At 45.5% G+C, this 20,387-nt stretch overlaps 1 protein-coding gene across 3 annotated transcripts in view; it reads left to right on the top strand.

The window, feature by feature from the left end:
• The window catches only part of LOC146809036 (lens fiber membrane intrinsic protein-like), a 636,754-nt gene that overhangs the window by 91,012 nt on the left and 525,355 nt on the right, over positions 1-20,387 (top strand). The window lies entirely within an intron of this gene.

Here is a 20,387-nt window from a genome sequence, read left to right as displayed (position 1 = left end):
GCGGGCGGACTGGTGTCCGCCCGCCATCCTAATAGACCCCTTAATGTTTCCCAGAAATATTTTTCTTCACTTAAAATGTCTCCCATTTAAAAAACGAGGACTGCATTTTTCAGTTATAAATATGGCACAGTGCCTCCTAGCTACTGGGAGCAAGATGCCTGCTGTTTCTAAGTGTGACAATTTGAAATGGGAGAACATAAAAATGAAGAGTTAACTTAATAATTAAGGTAACTTTCCATTTTAATTTCCTACATTTAGCTATAGCTATCAGGAAGATAATTTTGTTCTCACATTCCACTATTGGATTGACAAAGACTTATTTAAGAATTAAATACCTCGGTGCTTCAGTTCTTCACCTCTGTGCCCGAGCCTGGTTCATAAATCTGACTCCAGCACTGCTCCTTATCAGGCCCTGCTACCTGAAGGCTGAAGAATATAATGTAAAATAAACACAGCTTTCCCTTAACTTTAAAAGAAATATTTGACGTTGTGCCTTTTGTAAAATGAACTTAAGGCTGTCAGCTACTCTTTAGGTGTCAACTGGTAGGAGACACCTGATCTAGTGCTTAGAGACTAGACTCCCCATCAGGGAAACAACAATTTAGCAAAGTAAAACAGAATAAAAAGTTTAGACATATGACTGAGTTCTAGATCAAAAACAGGCAAAAAGAGATTTTTTATTACAGGGGAAAAATGAAAGGAGTTACAAAGGAGAATAAGCATAAATTGAAGTAAACGCTAAAGCAAAGGTACAAGAAATAATGCAAAATCATAAATCTCAGTCAGGCATATTCTAAATAGGATTTTAAATGCCAAACTCATGAAGAGTACTGCCAACCTAACAGGACACTTTCAAATAACAGAGATAGCAAAGTATTCACGTCAAAGAAATTGAAGCCCACTAAAAGTGCACAGGCAAAATAATCATCTCCCCCTAAATCTCTCCCATAAATACAAGACCCCTGAAGGTTTTATTGCAAAACCAGACAATCTATTAATAGACTAAGCAAAATCAGCATAGCACGATTATGGTTGTGGTTGCATTTGGAAAATCAGAAGCAACAACGTAATAATTCAAATCTGCAAATTATTTAAGCACTAGCATATTTCTTAAGGTAAGAGAAATGATCCATTCTTCCTCAGCAACTGCCCTCTGAAGATATATAACAAAAATGAAATATTTCTTTAACAATAGCTCATAGAACTCACACATCTTCAACGGAACTTCCAGCGTAAGTCGTAGAAAATGATACTTTGGATACATCATGGAAGCCTCATTCAAATTACACACTCTCGACCAAGATATTATGCAACACTAATTAATTGACATCATCTGCTTGATTCTTAATGGAGCAAGAGGAGAGATGGCTTTGCAGAGTGGCACTGATTCGGAAGGGGGATACGTAGGAGCAAGAAACAGCATTTTAAAAATAATGATGTACCACACAGAAATGTGTCATAACTATTCACAGCATAATTTAGACTTTTTTATGACTGAAGTATTTCCTTTCAGGTATGGACTCATCATTTATACATCACTAAAAATAAAGCATTTCAAAAACGTTTTTTCATAGTATTTGCACATTTTGAATATCTTGAAAAAAGCTTCAATATATCTCAGTCTGGGTCTTAGGGGGTTTCCAAGCCAAGATGGTCTGTAGGGGCTGCACCTTGCCACCAACACCTTAGTAGGCCACAGAACCCTGCCCCACCTGGCACTTTCTGGCCTTTATAGTCTGGTCCGCCCTCTGCAGAGCCTGAAGCAGTGCCCGAAGATGGTGCAGATAGTCATCCCAACTCACACTGAAGACTACAATGTCATCCAAGTAGGCAGCACTGAAGTCCTCCTGTCCATCTAGGGCCCAGGGAGACCAACCTTTGAAAGGTGGCAGGGGCATTATTTAACTCAAAGGACATTACTCAAACCTGGAAGTGGCCCTCTGCGGTGGAGAATGCAGACCTCTCTTTGGCCCCCTCAGTTAAGGTAATCTGCCAGTACCCTGATGTTAAATCAAATGTATTCAGGAACTTGACTGCTCCTAACCAGTCAATGAGCGTTGGCCTCAGTGACTGAGTTGAGCCTTCTGTAATGCACACATAACTTGAGTTTTGGAGTGGCCCCAGGTGAGGTGGCCTTGGGTACCAGAACCACTGGACTGGACCAATGGCTGTTATAGTGCATCTTGAAAATCTCCCCCTTGATACTGATTCTCAGTTTATCAGACCCCTTGTAAATTCTGTTTTTCACATGCATGCTGTCCCCAGTGTCAATATCATTGGTATATCAAGTGGTGAGTCTGGGGGTAAGTGAGAAAAGTGAGACGAACTGACCCAACAAGAGGTAAACGTCCCTCTGTTGCTCTGACATCAGTTGAGGGAGAGGATAACTCCTTCCAGTGAACCATCTTGCTCTTTAACAGACAGGAGGTCAGGTAGAAGCTCGCCCACTTCCTCCACACCATCATCTGTCACTAGGAGCATGGTTACTCCGGACCTTTCGAACTGGGGTTTAATGCGGTTCACATGCAGGACCTGTAAGGGTTTCCTGGATGTTTTAAGGTCCACAAAGTAGGTAAGCACACCATTCTGCTCCTTGACCATATATGGCCGGTCTACCAGACTTTTAAGGGATGCGGCTCCACAGCCTCAGTAGCCCACACATTTTGGTCAAGTTGGTACTCCACCATAGTGGCCTTTTGGTTGTACCAGAGTTTCAGCCCTTCCTGGCAGGCTTACAGGTTCTCAGTAGCTTCTTTTGAGAAGTGCTGCATCTGAGACCTGAGTGCCAACCTAAAACTCAATACATCTTTAGGGGTTTTCCTGGGAGCTTGACAAGGCTGAGAGGGTGGCCAAACAGACACTCAAAGGGGCCCAAACCCACTCCCTGCTGAGGCACCTGCCTGTAGGCAAACAGAAGGCATTGCAAGAGCAAATCCCAGTTATGCCTCATAGGTTCTGGCAGGCCCATAATCATGCCCTTCATAATTGAACCTTACAACAAGCCCATTTGTCTGGGGGTGGGATTGTGCGGAGAACTTGTAGGTTACCCTGCACGTACTTGGGTAAACATCCCCATTAGTGCCTTGGACACTGCAAGTACAATCACTGTCCTCAGGGAATGGCCTCCGGGTAATGTGTAGAATGTTCCACCAAGACCAGGATGAACCTGTTGCCTAGGAGAGTCTTGGGATCCAGGGGCCCAACAATAGCTATACCCCACCTATCAAACGGTGTTCCCACTATAGGTAATGAAAATATTGGGGGAAGGCTTCTGCTTTGCCACTGACTTCCCACTGGCCTGGCAGGTGGAACAGATCCCGCAAACTGCATCTGAGGTTGTTCTAATCTAGGGCAATAAAAGTGGATAACCAACCTTGCAAAGGTTTTGGCCTGTTTAAGAAACTGGCTCTATATATACTGCACCAAAGTGAGGTACAGTGTGTATAGAGTCCAAGGGTCTCCAGAGGTTTGGCAGAGGTTATAGTTAGATAGAACCTTACTCTCTAAAGTGGTAGCTTGGTCGAGCAGTAAGGCAGTATCAGAGGACAGTGTAAAGCATTTGATGTACACACTCAGTCAGCATATATGAATCCACACACTCAAGAACCGAGCTCTAGGCCAATTGTTTTTTATACAAAATCTACTGTTTCATTTCTAGAACCAAGCAATCCTGGTACAGGTAAGCATAAAAATACTTTTCAGTAGTAAATTACTTGTATGAACACAGTTCAAAATTGCAGTGTAACTTGTACTGGTTTTGGTTACAGTTTTAAGTAAGCAGTGTGCAACACATTGCAGGTATAGTACACTCAGTTGAATGGGCTTTTTAAGTACAATGCAGTTAATTATTTTTCAGATTACTTTTGCTACCACAGGACTGGGTCCTAGATTCAGCCCTGGGACATTTCCTGAAAACCTGTGAGTAAATGCGTTTTGGTTAAAGGTACAATTTTTAAAGAATATTAGTGCATTTCAAAAGTTGACACCTAGAAACTTTTTCACATAGAATCACCAATGTTATCCTATGGGAGGAAATTCACTTAGCAGGTAAGTTACTTTTGCTTTACTTTTGTAATCCAGTGCTGGACTTCTAGATTCAGCACTGGGACATGTACTTAAAACAGGTAAGTAATTACGTTTTTGTAGTTTGTACGATTTATAAAGAATATTCTTGTATTTCAAAAGTTGACAAAAACTTTTTCACAAAGAACCCCCAATGTTATCCTATGGAAGGAAATTCAATTCACAGGTAAGTTACTTTTCAGTTACTTTTCTTACTCAGTGCTGGACACCTGGGTTCAGCACGGGGACCTTTCCTGCAAACAGTTTAGAAAACTCAGTTAGGTTATTTGTGCGATTTTTAAGGAATATTCTTAGTTTTCAAAAGTCGACACACACAAACATTTTGGGAGAAAAAGTGTCAATGTTATCCTATGAGGAAAAATAGGTTATCGGTTTCGAGGTAAGTATTCGGTCTTTGAAGTTAGGGTTCTGGGGAAAGACTCAGGGGTCTCCCAGGGTCAGTGATGCACTGTTGTTGCACCCCCAGTGGCACTAGGGCGGCCGGGTGCAGAGTGTTGAGGCCCAATGTTACCCTATGGAGGATAGGGGGCACCGGTTGGTGGTGGCTGGCAAGCAGGCCACGGGGCTGTGGGAGCCAAGCTCCTAGGGTGAAGCTCAGGGCAAGTTGGGGACCAAGTTAGCACAAAAGGGGAACCATCAGCGGCGCTAGGGCAGCCGGGTGCAGGGTGCTGTTTTGAGGTCGGGTGCCCTGTTGACTTCAATGGAGATTCTCCGGGACAAAGAAACACTGCAGGCTCGGGGACGAGGATGTTTCAGGAGTGACCATCACTTCGAGGGGTAAGTTGGGATGTAGAGGGATGGTTAGGCACTTCTGTGTTGGGCACACAAGACCGTGGGGCGTCGGGTGCAGGGGTGCCTTTGTACGTCGGATTTTCTTACTCGCTCTGGTCGCGGTAGGGGGGGCTCCTCTGGATTGAGGCTGCAGGCATTGTCTGGAGGCTTGAGGCAGGTTAGGGGTCACCGGATCTCGGGTCAGGATCGCTGGGGGGACCTCCTCGTGGTGTTTGTTCACTCAAACACGGGCTGGGCTCGGCGGGTGCAGAGTGGGCTGGATTTGCGGTTTCTGGCTGGCACCAGAAGCTGCAGTTCAAACACGTCTGGTGTTCACGTGAGAAGCAGCTTGGAAAGTGAATGCAGGCAGGTCCTCTGGGGTTTTTGAGGTTGCTGGCTGCTGGACACGCCGGGGTTTTGCAGGAGCAGGTTCGAGGGGAGACAGGCCTGTAGGGCTGGGGCCAAGTCAGTGGGTCTCGTCCTCTTGTTAGCTCTGCACGGCTTTTCGTCCTTCTTCTTTTCTTCTTTTCTTGTGGTTGCTGGATCTGAGGAAGCATTGTTCAGGGTGCCCCTAAATACTAAATTTAGGGGTGTTACAGGAAGGTAAAGGGCAGGGACCAATGGGTCGCTTCCCTGGGGTGTTTACAGCCCCTACTCTGCCACTCTCCAGTGGGAGGGATCAGGAACCTGTCCCTGGTTGGCTGGGTCCCCCCATCCTCAAGATGGCGGGGACTCGAGGTTGTGCTTCATCTCGCCTCCCCATCCTTAGGGGTGGAGTTGGCAGAGGTGGGCACATCTCTCTTCCTCACTTGTTTTTCCCGCTGGTTCTCCCGCCCAAAGTGGGGGTAGAACCAGTGGGGGCCAGTTGCTGAGTACAGCAAGTGGTTTGGAGAAGCTCACAAAGGCGGCAGGCCTTTGAAACTTCCCCTGCCCATCCTGGGGGAGGGGACCTAGCACCTCGTCCCAGGATGTGCATTGTTGCAGGCCCTCGAGAGCGGATGGCTCTCGACACAGGGGTCCAGCAACATGTCTGGTGGGTGGCAGCCTAAGCAACCACTCAGTCGGGACACTGGTTGTGGATCGAGTTCAGGGGGCATTTCTAAAATGCCCTCTGTCATGCTTTTTACATTGAAACCCACACTGGCATCAGTGTGGGTAGAATGTGCTGAGAAGTTGGATACCAAACTTCTCAGACTTCAGTGTATCCATCATGGTACTGTGGAGTTTGTAATGACAACCTCTCAGCACCATATACTTTTTAATGGTACACTGCACTTGCAATGTCTGAGAATGGACTCAGACACTGTAGGGGCACAGGGCTCATGCCTTTGTGCCCTCACCACTGGCATAGTGCACCCAGCTAGAGGGGTGACTGACCTAGGCCAGGGCAGTGGTTGGTAGGCATGGCACACCGGGATGTGTGCCATGTTGACTCTTCACTTTTGATCTGCACCAATACACACAGCCTGCAAGGCAGTGTGTTTATGGAAAGATACAGGGCCCCTAAGGGTGGCACAATTGGTCCTGCAGCCCTTAGGAGCCTTCTCTGGTCACAGTGCCCAGGGTACATGGGGTACCATTTACCCGGGACCTACCTGTGGCCAGAGTGGTCAATTGTTTTTTTTGGGGGGAAATAACACAGAAATAAAACAGACCCTGGGAGCATCAGTAGTCTGGCAACAAAAAGGGGGGGGGGGTTTACTGCAACAGAAACCCACTTTCTCACAGCCTGCCTCAGATGTCCTACCAGCAGTAGCACAGGGAACCATCAACACATGGGTTGCTCCAGGCTCAGGAGCCTTAGATTCTCCCAATCAATCAGGTGATCACTAGAGGTGTCACCAGCAACCTGACCCTCAGCTCGTCGTCTTAGGCCCTCAAGAGTAGGGCACTCTCCATATGCTTTGCAGAACTTTCCCTGTGATGGCCCCCTGCTGTTTGCCAGTCGGTCCAACTCAGGTAAGTCCTTCAAGGCAGTAGTGTCCTCCCCTGTGGGTTCCTGGGTGTCACACTAAAGCTCAGACTCTTTTTTGACTGAGGAATCTCCAGGCGGGTTTCCCATGCCCCCTGTCCTTTCTCTTTTTGGCAGGTACCCGGGCCATTTTTCAGTCTCTAGGTCCTTTTGAGTTCCCTTTCAGGCTGCCATGAACCATGTAGTCTAGCACACCCACACAGGCAACCCTAACACCTCCAGGTGGGGCCATAGCTCCTCATCTTTCCAGCTGGTGTGCGTCATTTAGTTACCAAGTTGATAATCCACAGGCATGGCTGGACTCCCAGCTATCCTTAAAAACCCAAACACCCCACCCCATTCAAAGGGAGCCAGAGCCACATAGCAACTCTCATGGTTGTCAGCTGTTACAACTTGGTAGAACACATTGGGGATTACCTGGTCTGAGGACACAAGATGACACCTAACAGTATTCATGCTGGTGCCTGTGTCTCTCTGAATCCCCACCTTTTACCCATTAATGGTGACCCCCTGCCAATACTTTTACGTTTTATTAGGCATGTGAGTCTTGGGTACCATTTCTTTTCACCCAAGGACACTAAGGTAACCTTTGCACTACCCTGGACATTAACTGGGGCAATTTCCTCCACAAGAATTACACTTGCCATCTCTGGGGTTTGCCCACCAGTTCGGGCTGCTGCCTGTACCTTTAGCACTCAAAGCACTTAGGGGTAAAATGTTCTGAACGTTTCTTCCCACGAAACCCTCTCTTCCGGTCAGGACTAGGCTGGGAATCCTTCCCCTGAAAGCTCCTTTGGGGATCTTTGTAGAACTTGATTGTATTATCTTTGTCTCTTCCCGCTTTCTTCTGAAGGGAACCCTGTCCACATTTTTGATGATCCCCCCCAGGTACCTTCTGAGACACCCTGGTGCTGATCCAAAAGTACGCCTCCTTTGTAAGCTCTCAGGGTGAAGTGAGCTTTCTATCTAGCTGGTGTTGGCGTAACTTTATAAAGCAAGTACAAAGCATGTATTCTCTCAAGATCAGTTCATACAGCCCATCATATTCACTCAGTTTACTGGCTTTTATCCAACCAATCAGTGCCCTCCAAAAACTGGCTTGACAGTTTGTGACTGTCCCTAAACCTCAAGCAGTACTTCTCTGGGGTTAGGCCAAATTAAGTAACAAGAATGGCTTTCATGGGGGTTTACCTCATCTGGTCTCCTAACTCTGATGCCAGTAAGGTATCCTCCCCATCACAGACTACCTCAATATTCCTCTGGGACCCTATAGATCCGCAGTGCTCTCTCATAGGCTGCAAACCATTTGTCAATGTCCACTCATACCGCATACCTTGGCACCCAAGTCTTTAAGCATGTGGACCCTCCTTTAGTCCCTGGACACTGCACTGTTGCTGCCACCATTACCTTTACTACTGGACTCTGTGAGCTGCTTTACCTCGAAGTCCAGTTCTTTTATGTTCACTTCCTTTGCCAACAGAAGTTTCCTCTCTACGGAGGCCCTTTCATCCTCAACCTTACCTCCTTCAGGGCCAATCTCTTTTTTTCCAAAGCTCTGCTGGCAGCTACCTATTCCTTGGCTGCCTGGGCTATCTGTGGCCTTAGCTCCCTTTCCACTTTCCGGTCCACCATCTCCTCAGGGGAGAGTTTGTGGGAGGACAGAATGCTCCCTGCCCTGGCAGGGGATTACACTCCTGTGGCCAAGTTGCCATCCTCCCTTTGTTGCTGCAGCTTGGGGCTTGTGGCTAGGCCATCCCATTTCTCATCCTTATCCTTCATATCCACCTGCTCTTCCTCATGGCCATTCCCATCCTGCTCCACTATGGTCGCTTGCATCCTGCCAACGTCCTCAAAAGCTTGGAGGGATATTTGAAAGTCCACCTCTTTGGCCCTCTTTCCCCCATGAGCCCTCTATGTTTGCGGAGTTTTTTCAACTCTGTCGCTCTGAGGTTATTGATGCTTCTCAGCTCCAACTCGATTGTAGCAAGAGAAATATGAGTCAAGACTTGAATTTGGAAATGAAAAAACTGTTGACCAAATCAGAAACTAAGTAGAATTTTAAAAGTTATCATTTATGATTTCAGATTATTTTAGGGTGTTAGAAATAGGGATTCTGATTGGCTAGGGTATGCACCTAAGCCAGACAGAACCCACCACTCTATTCAGGGTAAGGGACCTACATACCCAGGATAACCCCTGCTCACCCTCTTGGTAACTTGGCACAAGCAGTCAGGCTTATCTCAGACGCATTGTGAAGCGTTTGTGCAACACACACACCAGCGACACCACAAATACACCACAAAAGAGACTCCACACAATAGTATACATAACACATAGACCAATGCTGCATAAACCAGTAAACACTTTGCCAACTAGGCAATTTTCATCCCATCACAGTTAGTGCAATACAGTAAATACTTATATGTCGCAACGTGTCATAAAAATACCATCACTGTACATACAATGCAGATCCTGTAATGATACCCGTTATCCTATCATTGCAAGGCATAAAACGACATACATCATAAATGAGGCATGTAAAAGCAGGAGTTAGGTTAGAGGGAGAAGACAGATGAATCGCCACACATCACTCTACATAAATCACCAAATATTATGCGGTAAGAACAAGTATCACCATAAATTCATAGAGCACAGTACTTCTTCTGTGCTTCTTATACACAATATACGGTAATGTTGCTCCCAAACACAGGCTACAGGGCACCTGTCCAACTACAACAGTGAATGCGGTAATTCAGGCGGGTTCCTTCCGTGAGGTAAAGTCACTGTCTGGTGGTGACTGGAGTCTCTATGGAAAATCCACCCCACAAGGTCAAGAACTACCCTGTGAACAAATGCCCCCCAAGGTATGTGAAGGGGGCACACGCACTGAAAAATTAAGTCGGGAGACCTTGTTCGGTCTCTACCGCAATAGGGTCAGCAAAGGCAACTGCCCCCATCCACGCAGTGTAGCTGCTGGCTACACAGCCTCCCTGGCTCAAAAAGCTGGCCCCCAAGAGCGTTGCAGTTGTCTGCTTCACACAGCCTCCAGGTGTGCTTGGAATTGGAAAAGCGGGCCTATGACCAAACTCCCCCAGGGCCTGACTCACCCTCACCCTCAGGCATTCATTTAGATCAGATCAGGCTGCTTCAATCCGGTTGGCAGCATCGCAACTGGAGCCCGTGGTGTCTCTCTCGGCTTACACCTGAGTCTAGGAATGCGGGCCCAGGTGGCCGCGTCTCATGTACCCGGGCCGCACCTAGTTGTCAGGTAGCCTGTCAAGGACGGCTTCCCTGAGAGGCGCTTCGGCAACTTGTTCCCCTATGGTGGCAATCCTTAATCCTGTATCCCCCGAGTAGCCTGGATAGGGGTTGGAGGTAGCACAGGGTAAGGGAAAAGTGCTGCCCTGAGATCTGATCCCAGCACTCGACCTCTCTTCTAGAGCAGTGCAGATCATGGTCACCACCTAACTGCCAGGAACAGAGCTCAACATGTGCTCCACTTCAGGGAATGATCAATGAAGCATAAAGCGCTCACCACGCACTTCGCTTGTGGCCAAGAAACAAAGGAACAAAGAGCTCACCAGGCGCTACGTTTCCACATTTCCACAAACACAGGGCAGGTTACCAAGCCCTGGGAGATCACTGAGGGTACCAAGCAGGAATAGATGCAGCAGGCCAGCACACAGAGTCTTTTTTGCTGCCCAACATGCCACAGGTCAACACAACACACAAGGGAGTTCAATGGCGGTTCCTCCTGATAGCATAACAGTTCCTTCTGGCACAGTGCATGTATAGCCAGCAGCATCTAATTACAAGTCCATGTAGTGTCTAAAGAAATTGAGTCAGAGCCCCTGTCCTTATACTCATATTGTCTTTGATGCTGAGGTAACTTTAATACAAACTTTAGAAGTTCACAACACCCCTATTCAATACTCAGCCCAGTCTCCAGACACACTACAGGGGGCAGAGACAGCATTGTGAAAGGCAGGCACAGTCCTCTTAAGGTGTAGTAGACAACTCCTCCCACCACTTCAGCCCAATAGAACCATCAGGATATGCGGGGCACTTTTCAGCTCCCTTTGTGATCCTCAAGCGTGAATGCATAAAACAGGCCCCTGTCATTCCAAGCCAACATTGATTAGAGTCAGGCTGTGAAGCACAAAGATTCAGAAGAACTCTGAAATGCCCACTTTCTAGAAGTGACATTTCTAAAATACTACTAAAAAATCCGCTTTCACCAATAATCAGGATTGATCACCACTATTCCAAACATACCAAACATGGCAACGCTACTCCTTCCTGATCAGAAATTACAACTGAAACCGGTTTCAGGGAATTCCTAATGCAAACCTATAAGAGGAGCAGCCTCACAGCAGTGGAAACCAAATAGGCTGTTTGTCACTATCAGTACATGCCACACAACAAAGGCACATGCCCAACCTTTTGCCTACACAGCACCCAGCCTATAGGGCTACCTAGGCCCTACCTTAGGGGTGACCTATTTGTAGTAAAAGGGGAGTTCCAGACTTGGCAAGTAACTTTAAATACCAAGTCACTGTGGCAGGAAACTGTGTGAGCAGGCCCTACGGTGGCAGAGCCCTGAGACAGGTTTGAAAAGCTACTTCTGTGGGTGGAGCAAGCAGTGTGGCAGGCCCACAACTAGCATTTAATTTACAAGGCCTGGGTACATAGAATACCATGGCACAAGGGACTTACAGGTAAATTAAATATGCCAAAGAGGTGTAGACCAAACATACCAAGTTTAGAAGAGAGAGCACGTTCACTTCAGCACTGATCAGCAGTGGTAAAGAGTAATACAGCCAACAAAAACAGGGCAGAAAAAATACAGTAGGATGGCAAAACGTTTGGGGATAACCCTGCAAAAAAGGCCAAGTCTAACATAGGGATTTTAGTTCTGTACAAAATCACTGAGTGATCCTGCTCATACAGAAGTACTGGATCTCACCACTGAACACCAATGTAAGAAATTGGCTTGTCAGCTGAGAGGGGTGGGGGCTCCACTAAGGCAACAACCACAGTACTTGTCAAGGTGAACCACTAAAGTCACTAAATTAATATCTGCGTAACTCTATGGTAGCTTCTTGTGTCTATATAGCTCTCACAGGAGGTCAGCCAACTGACCCTTGGAGTCACTCTTGATTGCCTGGGAATTAGAGGTCAGTTTTCACTGTCTTTCACTGCCAGGAAAACCCTGGCAGTAAGGGGCAGTGAAAATGGCTAAATGCTCCCTTAACATGGAAGTAGGACAACCATGGTGAGGGAAGCATTTGCTTATTTATTTTCAAAAAGAAAATCCAGTTTCAGCAATTTCTTACTGCAAATAAAAAAATAGAACTGTTTGGTGCAGAGTTCAGTCATGTTGATGGAGCCCTGCACCAAACAGCAAAATGCACTGACAGGAACGGTGGTTCCTGGCAAAGCTTTACAAATGACCGTTTTATAAATCTGGCTGATGGTCACTTAACCAGGGTGAGACAGCGCTGGACTGGAAACCTAAAGCAGCCTATGCAAATTTTGTCAGACACGTACTGTGCATAGAAAGCGAGGCAGCGAGTCTGACTTCTACAAGCAGGATTGGGGGGTGGGGTGTTCATTCAAGAATATTTGGGGGGAAATGGTGCATTCTACAAAAAGATTTTGATCAAATATTCAATTGTATCATATTTTAAAGCATATTATATGAGGACCTTGCAGTGTCCCAGGATATACAGTCATACTCATAGACATTCTTACGGAGAATAAAAAAACATAAGATGTTAAGCATGAAACATGAATTTAATTAGAACATGAGTGCACACATTCACTGTTCAGCACAGACCATTTTGAGGGATGTCAGCATCCTTCACCCCAATAAGTAGCATAGCAGGACAGGCTTTGGCACTGGTGGTGCTCGGTGCAACAATATTTTTGGGAGCCCCCGCAATGACCTCCTACTCCGCCACAGACTTCCTCACTATAATGCCCCAATAAAGCCCCTCATCCCTCTATAGCCCCTCTCTCACTTGAATTTCATTTGTTTTATAGTGCCTCTTATATCAGTGTAGGGTGTTGGAGCATTTTACATCACATACACTTACAGAGACACTGAATCATACATGTGTAAATTGGTCTATAGAGCAAAAGACAAAGGTGACTACAAGGTCTATGTTTCAAATGTCATCCATACTAGTAGGCATTTTTTTAAAGTGCTTGATCTGGAGAAACACAAACTCAGGATTCAAAACATTTCACAGTAGTTAGTGTTGGATTTAGTAATAATAATTTCTCCCTACCCAAAACCCCCCCTCTTTTTAGCAACAATAAAATAAAGAAAAAATGGGAAAAAACATACCTTTCTAACCTGTATCATGCAGTTTGCATGCAGCTCTTTGATGGCAGTTCATCACTCACAATGCTATATTACGATTGTAACTTATGAACTGCAAGTAACAAAAGATTCTCTTTGATCAAAGCAGTAGTCCACAGACCTATGCACATAAATTACAGTTCTGTAATCTGCATGGTACTTGTTCTTTGCAGCCGGCATTTTAACCCTCTGCGCTACTTCATATGAGTCAAAACTGCCACTAGAAACAAGCATTGGCATAGCCAATAGGTCTCGCCTTTGGGACCTTATAAGTGTTTAGCCATGCAACAGTTAATGTTGTTGCAATAAGAATATTGTACTGCATAACTAAATACTTAAAAGGTTCAAAAGGCGAAACCTATTGGCTATGCCAATGCTTATTGTATATTTGCCACTGGAATGGTGTTGGGGGGCCAGGTACGTTCACTTTAACTAAGATTACAATCAGTACGCTTTTAAAGGACTGGCGTTATCCAAAACCTTTTGATTTTACTCTGTTGGTGTGTCATTCACATTTTTCTTCCACCACCTCAGCATGGGGTAGAGGGTAGGCCCACTACTGTCACTGAGAGTGATGGCATTCTGCCCTTTGACATAGAGCACATCCATACATTAAGCAGATCCTTTAAGTGCCAAAGGCAACCACTAGCAAATGGATGCTTTTTGAGACCCCAAAAATATTTTGGGTTTCAGCCTGTTTTCTTTTTTTTTTTTTTTAAGATTGAGTGCCCAGCTGCTTCGTCTGCAATCAGTGTTTGGAAAAACAATGGCGAAGCAAAACAAGCATTGACAAAGGAAAAAGGTTGATGGACAATGACAGACAAGTTGGCTTTGCCATCGCTCGTTTAATGTAGAATGGGATATCGTGTCTCCTACTGCACTGGCAGGAAGTGTGATCAGGACTACACCTGGTAACCCAAGGCACTGTGTTCACCTTTAGACAGTTTCTCTTAATGATAAAATCCAGTATCCCTTGTGGGAGTGGTGCTCCCTTCTCAACCAGTTCTGGAGTCTCGTCCTACTGGCGTGGAAAACACACGCAGCACTGGTATTTTCAAACAAAAGGTGCAAAAGTTATACAAGGCCGCTGCTGCAAATGGTCGGGAACACAATGTGCATGGCTTACAGTGTCACCCAGTGGCATTAGCTACCTGAGCAAGACAAAGCTGGATTGAAACAGAAACAAAAAAGAATAAAAGATTGACGTCAAAGTTAAACATTTGGAGCTCCGAGAGGTAGCCTTCAAACGCAGCTTCACTATTCTTGTAAATTGTTTGATCCTGGGCAAAGAACTTTATTTTCCTGTTGATCAGTACTTGGAGAAGATTTTGTTGGCAATGTGCGCTATAAAAGTGTGCTCACTCATATGCCCCGTGTTATTTTATTCCCGCACCGTATGTTATGCTACACAACTTCAGTGCTGATTGCTCCCATGAATAGATCTATCACATTGTGCAGCGGGTTCAGTTGCACCAGTGCCCGTGACAGTAATTGGCCCGCTGCTCCTCAATAGTGCCTGTCATTTACTGTTAAACCGGGGCGTCGGAAGACCCACTTTCCTTGTGTAAATTGACAACTGTTGTTCCTCTGGTTTTAAGTACTGCTGCATGGCAAAAGGATCGCTACTGAAAGTGATGGTATACACGCAAATAATTGATAATATATTTCAACAACAGAAACTGCGTTTTCACTCCTCCTTTACTGTCTATTATGCAGCAGATGCGGCACCGCTCCAGACCAGCAGAGGGAAATGCCTCACCTTAGAATGTGTGGCTGGAGTTAAAAATAAAAACAAAGGTCAAGTTTGCTGCAGCATTTTCGATCGTTTTCATTAGCTGTAGCCTTCATCACCGCCGCCTTTCTCTAGTTCTCATCCTGCTTCCTCGAAAGCACCGCCTCTGTGCACAGCTATATATGAACTAATATTCATAGCCCTGAAGTTTAAAGCATCAGTCGAACTATAGTATACATCACACACCAGCTGGCATGTTAAAAACAAAAACAAGTGCACGCGCTGAAAGTTAAACAAGCACTGCAGGCTTTAAACAGAGAGCACGTCATGGAACTGCAATAAAAAAAGGTGCCAGCGAAAGAGGCACTTAATTACCCATGACAACAAAGGAAAGGCAGATGGCGGCTCTGTGCGTGATTGTGCGCGTAATCGCAAGCTTGAGGCCAGCAAAAGCCTGGGTAGCACTTTGAAAACCCACTAACTAAATGTTTCGCCAGTGCTGCGCATGCGCTGGCTCTAGCGAGACCTAAAAACTCTGATCCTTGTCCAGCAGTAACATCACCAGAGTAATCTTGACATATAACATGTTGGATATAAAAAAGGAACTCTGCAGCGGTGCTTTTAAAACCAGACCAATTTGCAAAAAACAGTTCCCCCCCACCTCAGCGTTAGACTCGCAATCAAAACCGGCCCTTACCAACAAAACCCGCTCCCACTCTTCCAGCCTCCCAAGGAAATGCCAGATACCCAGTATAACCAGTCCAGCCTTGCTGTCAGGAAATAAATCAGACCCACAGTCCTGACATGCCCTGAATGACGACAAGGTGTCAGAAATTAACATAATTAACCCCACACATTCATGTCCAAGCACACACAGATGTGCCCCAATTCTCACAAATCCTTGAAGCATGTTCAGATTTGCACCACCACTTATTAATTTATTAATCATGTCTCCATGTTCAGATTTGCACCATCACTTCTAATTTATTAATCCTGTCTGCATGTTCAGATTTGCACCAACACATTAATTTATTAATCCTGTCTGAATGTTCAGATTTGCACCATCACTTCAAATTGATTACTCCTATCTGCATGTTCAGATTTGCACCAGCATTTATTAATTTATTAATCCCATCTGCATGTTTAGATTTGCACCATCACTTATTCATTTATTAATCCTAGCTGCATAGTTCGATTTGCACCATTACTGATATTTGTCTTGTCACTTAGTAGTTCTTAGTGCACGCTCGGATTTCACCATAAACGAAGTACCTTGAATAAAAGTTCACATTTGCACCCTCAAAACCTGAATGTCAGCCCAGATTTGCTTCATCACATAGACGCTTTGGCTGCCGAGACCGTGCTATCACCTTTGGAGAAGCCAAAATGTTACTAGCATCCTGCTGTCACCAAGGCCCTCATTAGGACTCAACTGGGAAGACGTGTTATCCCACGTTCTAAAATCTGATACCACAACGATCGGAATCTAAAAGGTGCGATAATTTTATGACAAGACCAGAGGCTCCTGTTATGCTTTTCTTATCTTGAAATTAATTCAATAGCAGACAAGATAAAACAAAAACTACAGTTCCCAGAAGGCCAAGAGAACAAAAGGCCAATGGGAAACGTAGAATCCAAGACATCAACCAATGAATGGGAGATCTGAGTATAATGCTTGTACTGACTGCTAACAGTCCTCTTTTCTTGCTGCTCGTGGTCAAGATAAGTATATACTCTTTCTCAGTTTTTTGTGTTTCTATTGCGCATTGTTCGTTGGTTGCTGGCTGATAGGTGTTAATCCATTTTGATAACTTCGGCCCCCCCCCCCCGGCTGCTGCCCGCAACTGTGCTGTTTCCCGCTGCTTCCGCATTCGTTAGCGCGTTGCAGCCATTTTCCTACCGTTTCTTTCCTAACGGTCTTTTGGCTTCCTCAAGTCGAGCCTCCTCGCCTGCTGTGCCTCTTGTTCTGAGCTTCTCTGTCTACACGCTGGTAGAGTCCGGCCCCCTGGGAGTGGTTTTCCCTGCTAACCCGGCCTCTCTGTGTTCCTCTACACACCCAGGGGCGGTATCAGGCTCTCTCTCAGCCTGCTGATTAACCCTTTCTTACCCACTCTTTCTCCCTTTGTTTTTGCTATGGAGGTTGACAGCTCTCCTTGGTCTGGTTTTCATAATGAAGGAGGGGAGGCACTTAAGAATTATTTAAATATGTTTATTAATTCCTCTGTGGAAAATGCTGTTCAAGCATCTATGAAGAGATTTTCTAAGGATATGGAAAACTCTATGTTAGCTCTAATGTCCAAAGCTTTGGCCCATTCTGCGGGGGATAGCAGAAAGAGAAAGTTGGTACCTTCCAGCAATAATTCTAATGTGTCTGCGACTATGAAGTCACGAGTGCTCAGTGAGGTTTCCCCACGCGAGGTTGAGGACATAGTACCTCCCAGGCCTCCTGCTAAGGAGGGGTTTAATGATAAGAATACTGGTAAATGTAAATCAAAATTAAAAAATGCTGAGGTACCTCAAAAATTGGTTATTTCTCAAATTTTGGACACGGATGATGATCTTGCAGACGCAGATGATGCGTTTGACCTTTTAGATGCCAATGTTCCTTCTTCCCCTCTTGCTAAGAAGTCAAGAACTGATTATTTTTCTTTTCAACCTATTTTGGATTCGGAGGGTGCTCCCATGTTTGACCCTTCTACTATTCGTCATCCTAACTCTACGGAATGGTTCCCTGCATCTCATGTAGGTGACTACATTTCATCTAGGCTTTGTCTGCCTTTGGACAAATCCACCAGGTCCAGGTTCAAGTCGGAATGTCCCAAACCTTCCCTTCCTTCCTCCACTCCGACTATTGATCAACCCTTGTTAACTTTCTTCTCAAAGTTTGGAAAAAGATCCTCGTAAAGGGGTGGATAGGGCCTGGTCTACCTGTCCGGACAAATTATTGGATATTGTGGGGCCTTTGGCTCGTATTTTTGATGTGGAAGAATCTGCTTGTTTGGACAAATCAGATTTGGACCCGAGGATGTTTCTTTATGGGTCGAAAGAGCCTTTTGCCTCCTGGGTAATGCCAATTTGTCAATCATACATGAGCGCCGCAAAGGCCTTCTTATCAAGATGGATCCCAAGTTGGCTAACTTGGCTACCCTTGATCCGGGTATTAAGGCCGACGGTCTTTTGTTTGGTGACTCGTTAGTAAAGGATCTAAGTAAATTTGTCTCTACCTTTGCCTACATCGATAAGGCTCAACAATCCTGCGGGGTTTTGGTTGGCCTGGTAGAGGCAGGGGTCGCTTGACCGGGTGTCCATACCACAATCAAGGCTCCAGAGGATCTTTCAACTCAAATTCCAACTACCAAGAGTTTAAACCCCAGTTCTACCTGCAGCGAGGTCGCGGTTTCAAGGGTCGTGGACATAAGAACTTACGGAACAATAACCAACTAGGTGAGTGTCTCAGAGCCTCCCCCCATAGGTGGTCGTTTAAGTCTTTTTCTTCCAAAATGGTGAACTGTAACTGCAGATACGTGGGTTCTAAGCTCTATCCAAGGTTATCTTATAGAGTTCTACGCTCCACCTTTCCAAACAGTTTTCCCTCCTCCTCTTGTTTTTTCCACCGACATGGCCAATCTCGTTTCAATCGAGGTGCAGTCCCTTTTGCTGAAATACACTATTCAAGCCTCCCCTCGAGATCCTTCGGAGTTTCTCAGTTCCATCTTTCTAGTACGAAAAAAGAACAAGAAAATGCGTCCTGTCATAAATCTCAAGTGGTTCAACCAATTTGTAGTTTATCGTCACTTCAAAATGGAGACCATCATCCATCTCAAGGACTCTCTCCGCTTACTCGACTGGATGGTCAGAATAGACTTGCAGGACGCATACTATACTATTCCTATCCATCCTTCCCACAGGAAATTTCTACAGCTTCAGTGGCTAGGAGTGACTTACCACTTTTGCTCTCTCCCCTTCGGGCTATCGTCAGCACGTTGGTGCTTTACAAAGATCATGAAACCAGTGGTGACTTATCTCAGGTCTCTTGGGGTCAGGTTACTTATTTACCTCGATGACATTCTAATCATGAATTCAGACAAACAGACCCTTTTGTCTCATTTGGACATCACTCGCTCCCTTTTTTTACAGCTGGGCTTTCTTCTCAATCCCGAAAAATCCATCCTCACTCCTTCCCAACAGATCGAGTTCCTCGGTTTTCTGGTAGATTCTTCAACAGCTTTGCTTCATCTGCCTCAAACAAAGGTGTCAGCCATAAAATCCGAAATTTACCAAGTTCTTCGGAGTTCCTCGATTTCTCTCAGATCTCTGGCGAGAATAGTAGGTCTTTTGTCTGCCTCCATTCAAGCAATCTTTCCAGGACCTCTGCACTATCGAGCGCTTCAGATCCTCAAAATTCGCCACCTGCGTCAAGGCCTGGCTTATTCAGATCTGATTTCCTTAGACACAGATTCTCATTTAGAGCTCCAATGGTGGCTAGACCATTTAGATGCGTGGAACAGCAGGACAATCTTTGCTTCAGCCCCAGATCTTGTATTAGAATCAGATGCAATTCTGTCTGGTTGGTGTGCCTGATGTGGTTCAATCTCGACTGGCGGTACATGGTCACTAGAGGAGTCGAAATTGCACATCAATTGTTTAGATATGCTGGCAGGTTCCTTTGCAATCAGATGCCTCGCAAAAGACAGAGTTCGCTGTGCCATCCTTCTTTGTATGGACAATGTTTCTGCGGTCCGTTACATAAACTATCTCGATGGCACAAAATCCAAGCCTCTTGCGGAGTTGGCAAAGAGTCTTTGGGAATTTTGCCTTCTCAACAAGATTTCAGTCAGAGCCGAATATCTTCCAGGCAATCTCAATTACATCGTAGATTGGCACTCTCGTTACCTAAGGGACTCCAGTGATTGGAAGCTTCTTCCATCCGTCTTTCAATCTCTGTCCCAAAAATGGGGCCCTTTGCATATCGATCTCCTTGCCTCTCGTCTCAATTCCCAGCTTCTTCTCTTCTTCAGTTGGCGTCCGAATCCGCTGGCTCTTGCTACAAACGCTTTCCTCCAGGATTAGTCTCTTCATCTCAACTACGCCTTTCCTCTTTTCATCAAGATAAACAGAGTCCTTGCTCAGTCCAGATACTAACAAGCCTCTCTGGTGATAGTTGTTCCCTTCTGGCAATCTCAGATTTGGTTCCCGTCTCTGCTGGAAATGGCGGTGGACTTTCCTGTTCTTTTTCCTTCTACAACAATCTTTTGCTGGATCCTTTGGGTCGTCATCACAGTCTAATTTTGGTCAACAATCTGACCCTGTCCACGTGGAAGATCTCATGCCTAATCTCCTAACCTGCTGCATTTCACAGGAAGCTTTTCTCTTTATTAGCAGAGCCTGGGCTCCAGGCACAACAAAAGCTCACAAGTCAGCTTGGTCTTTATGGACAAGCTGGTGTGTGGGAAAACATGTCG

This window comes from Triturus cristatus, chromosome 7 (genome assembly GCF_964204655.1).
Source record: "Triturus cristatus chromosome 7, aTriCri1.1, whole genome shotgun sequence".
Lineage (NCBI taxonomy): Eukaryota > Metazoa > Chordata > Amphibia > Caudata > Salamandridae > Triturus > Triturus cristatus.
Note: the sequence above shows the minus strand (reverse complement) of the source record. Positions and strands in the feature narration are given on the sequence as shown.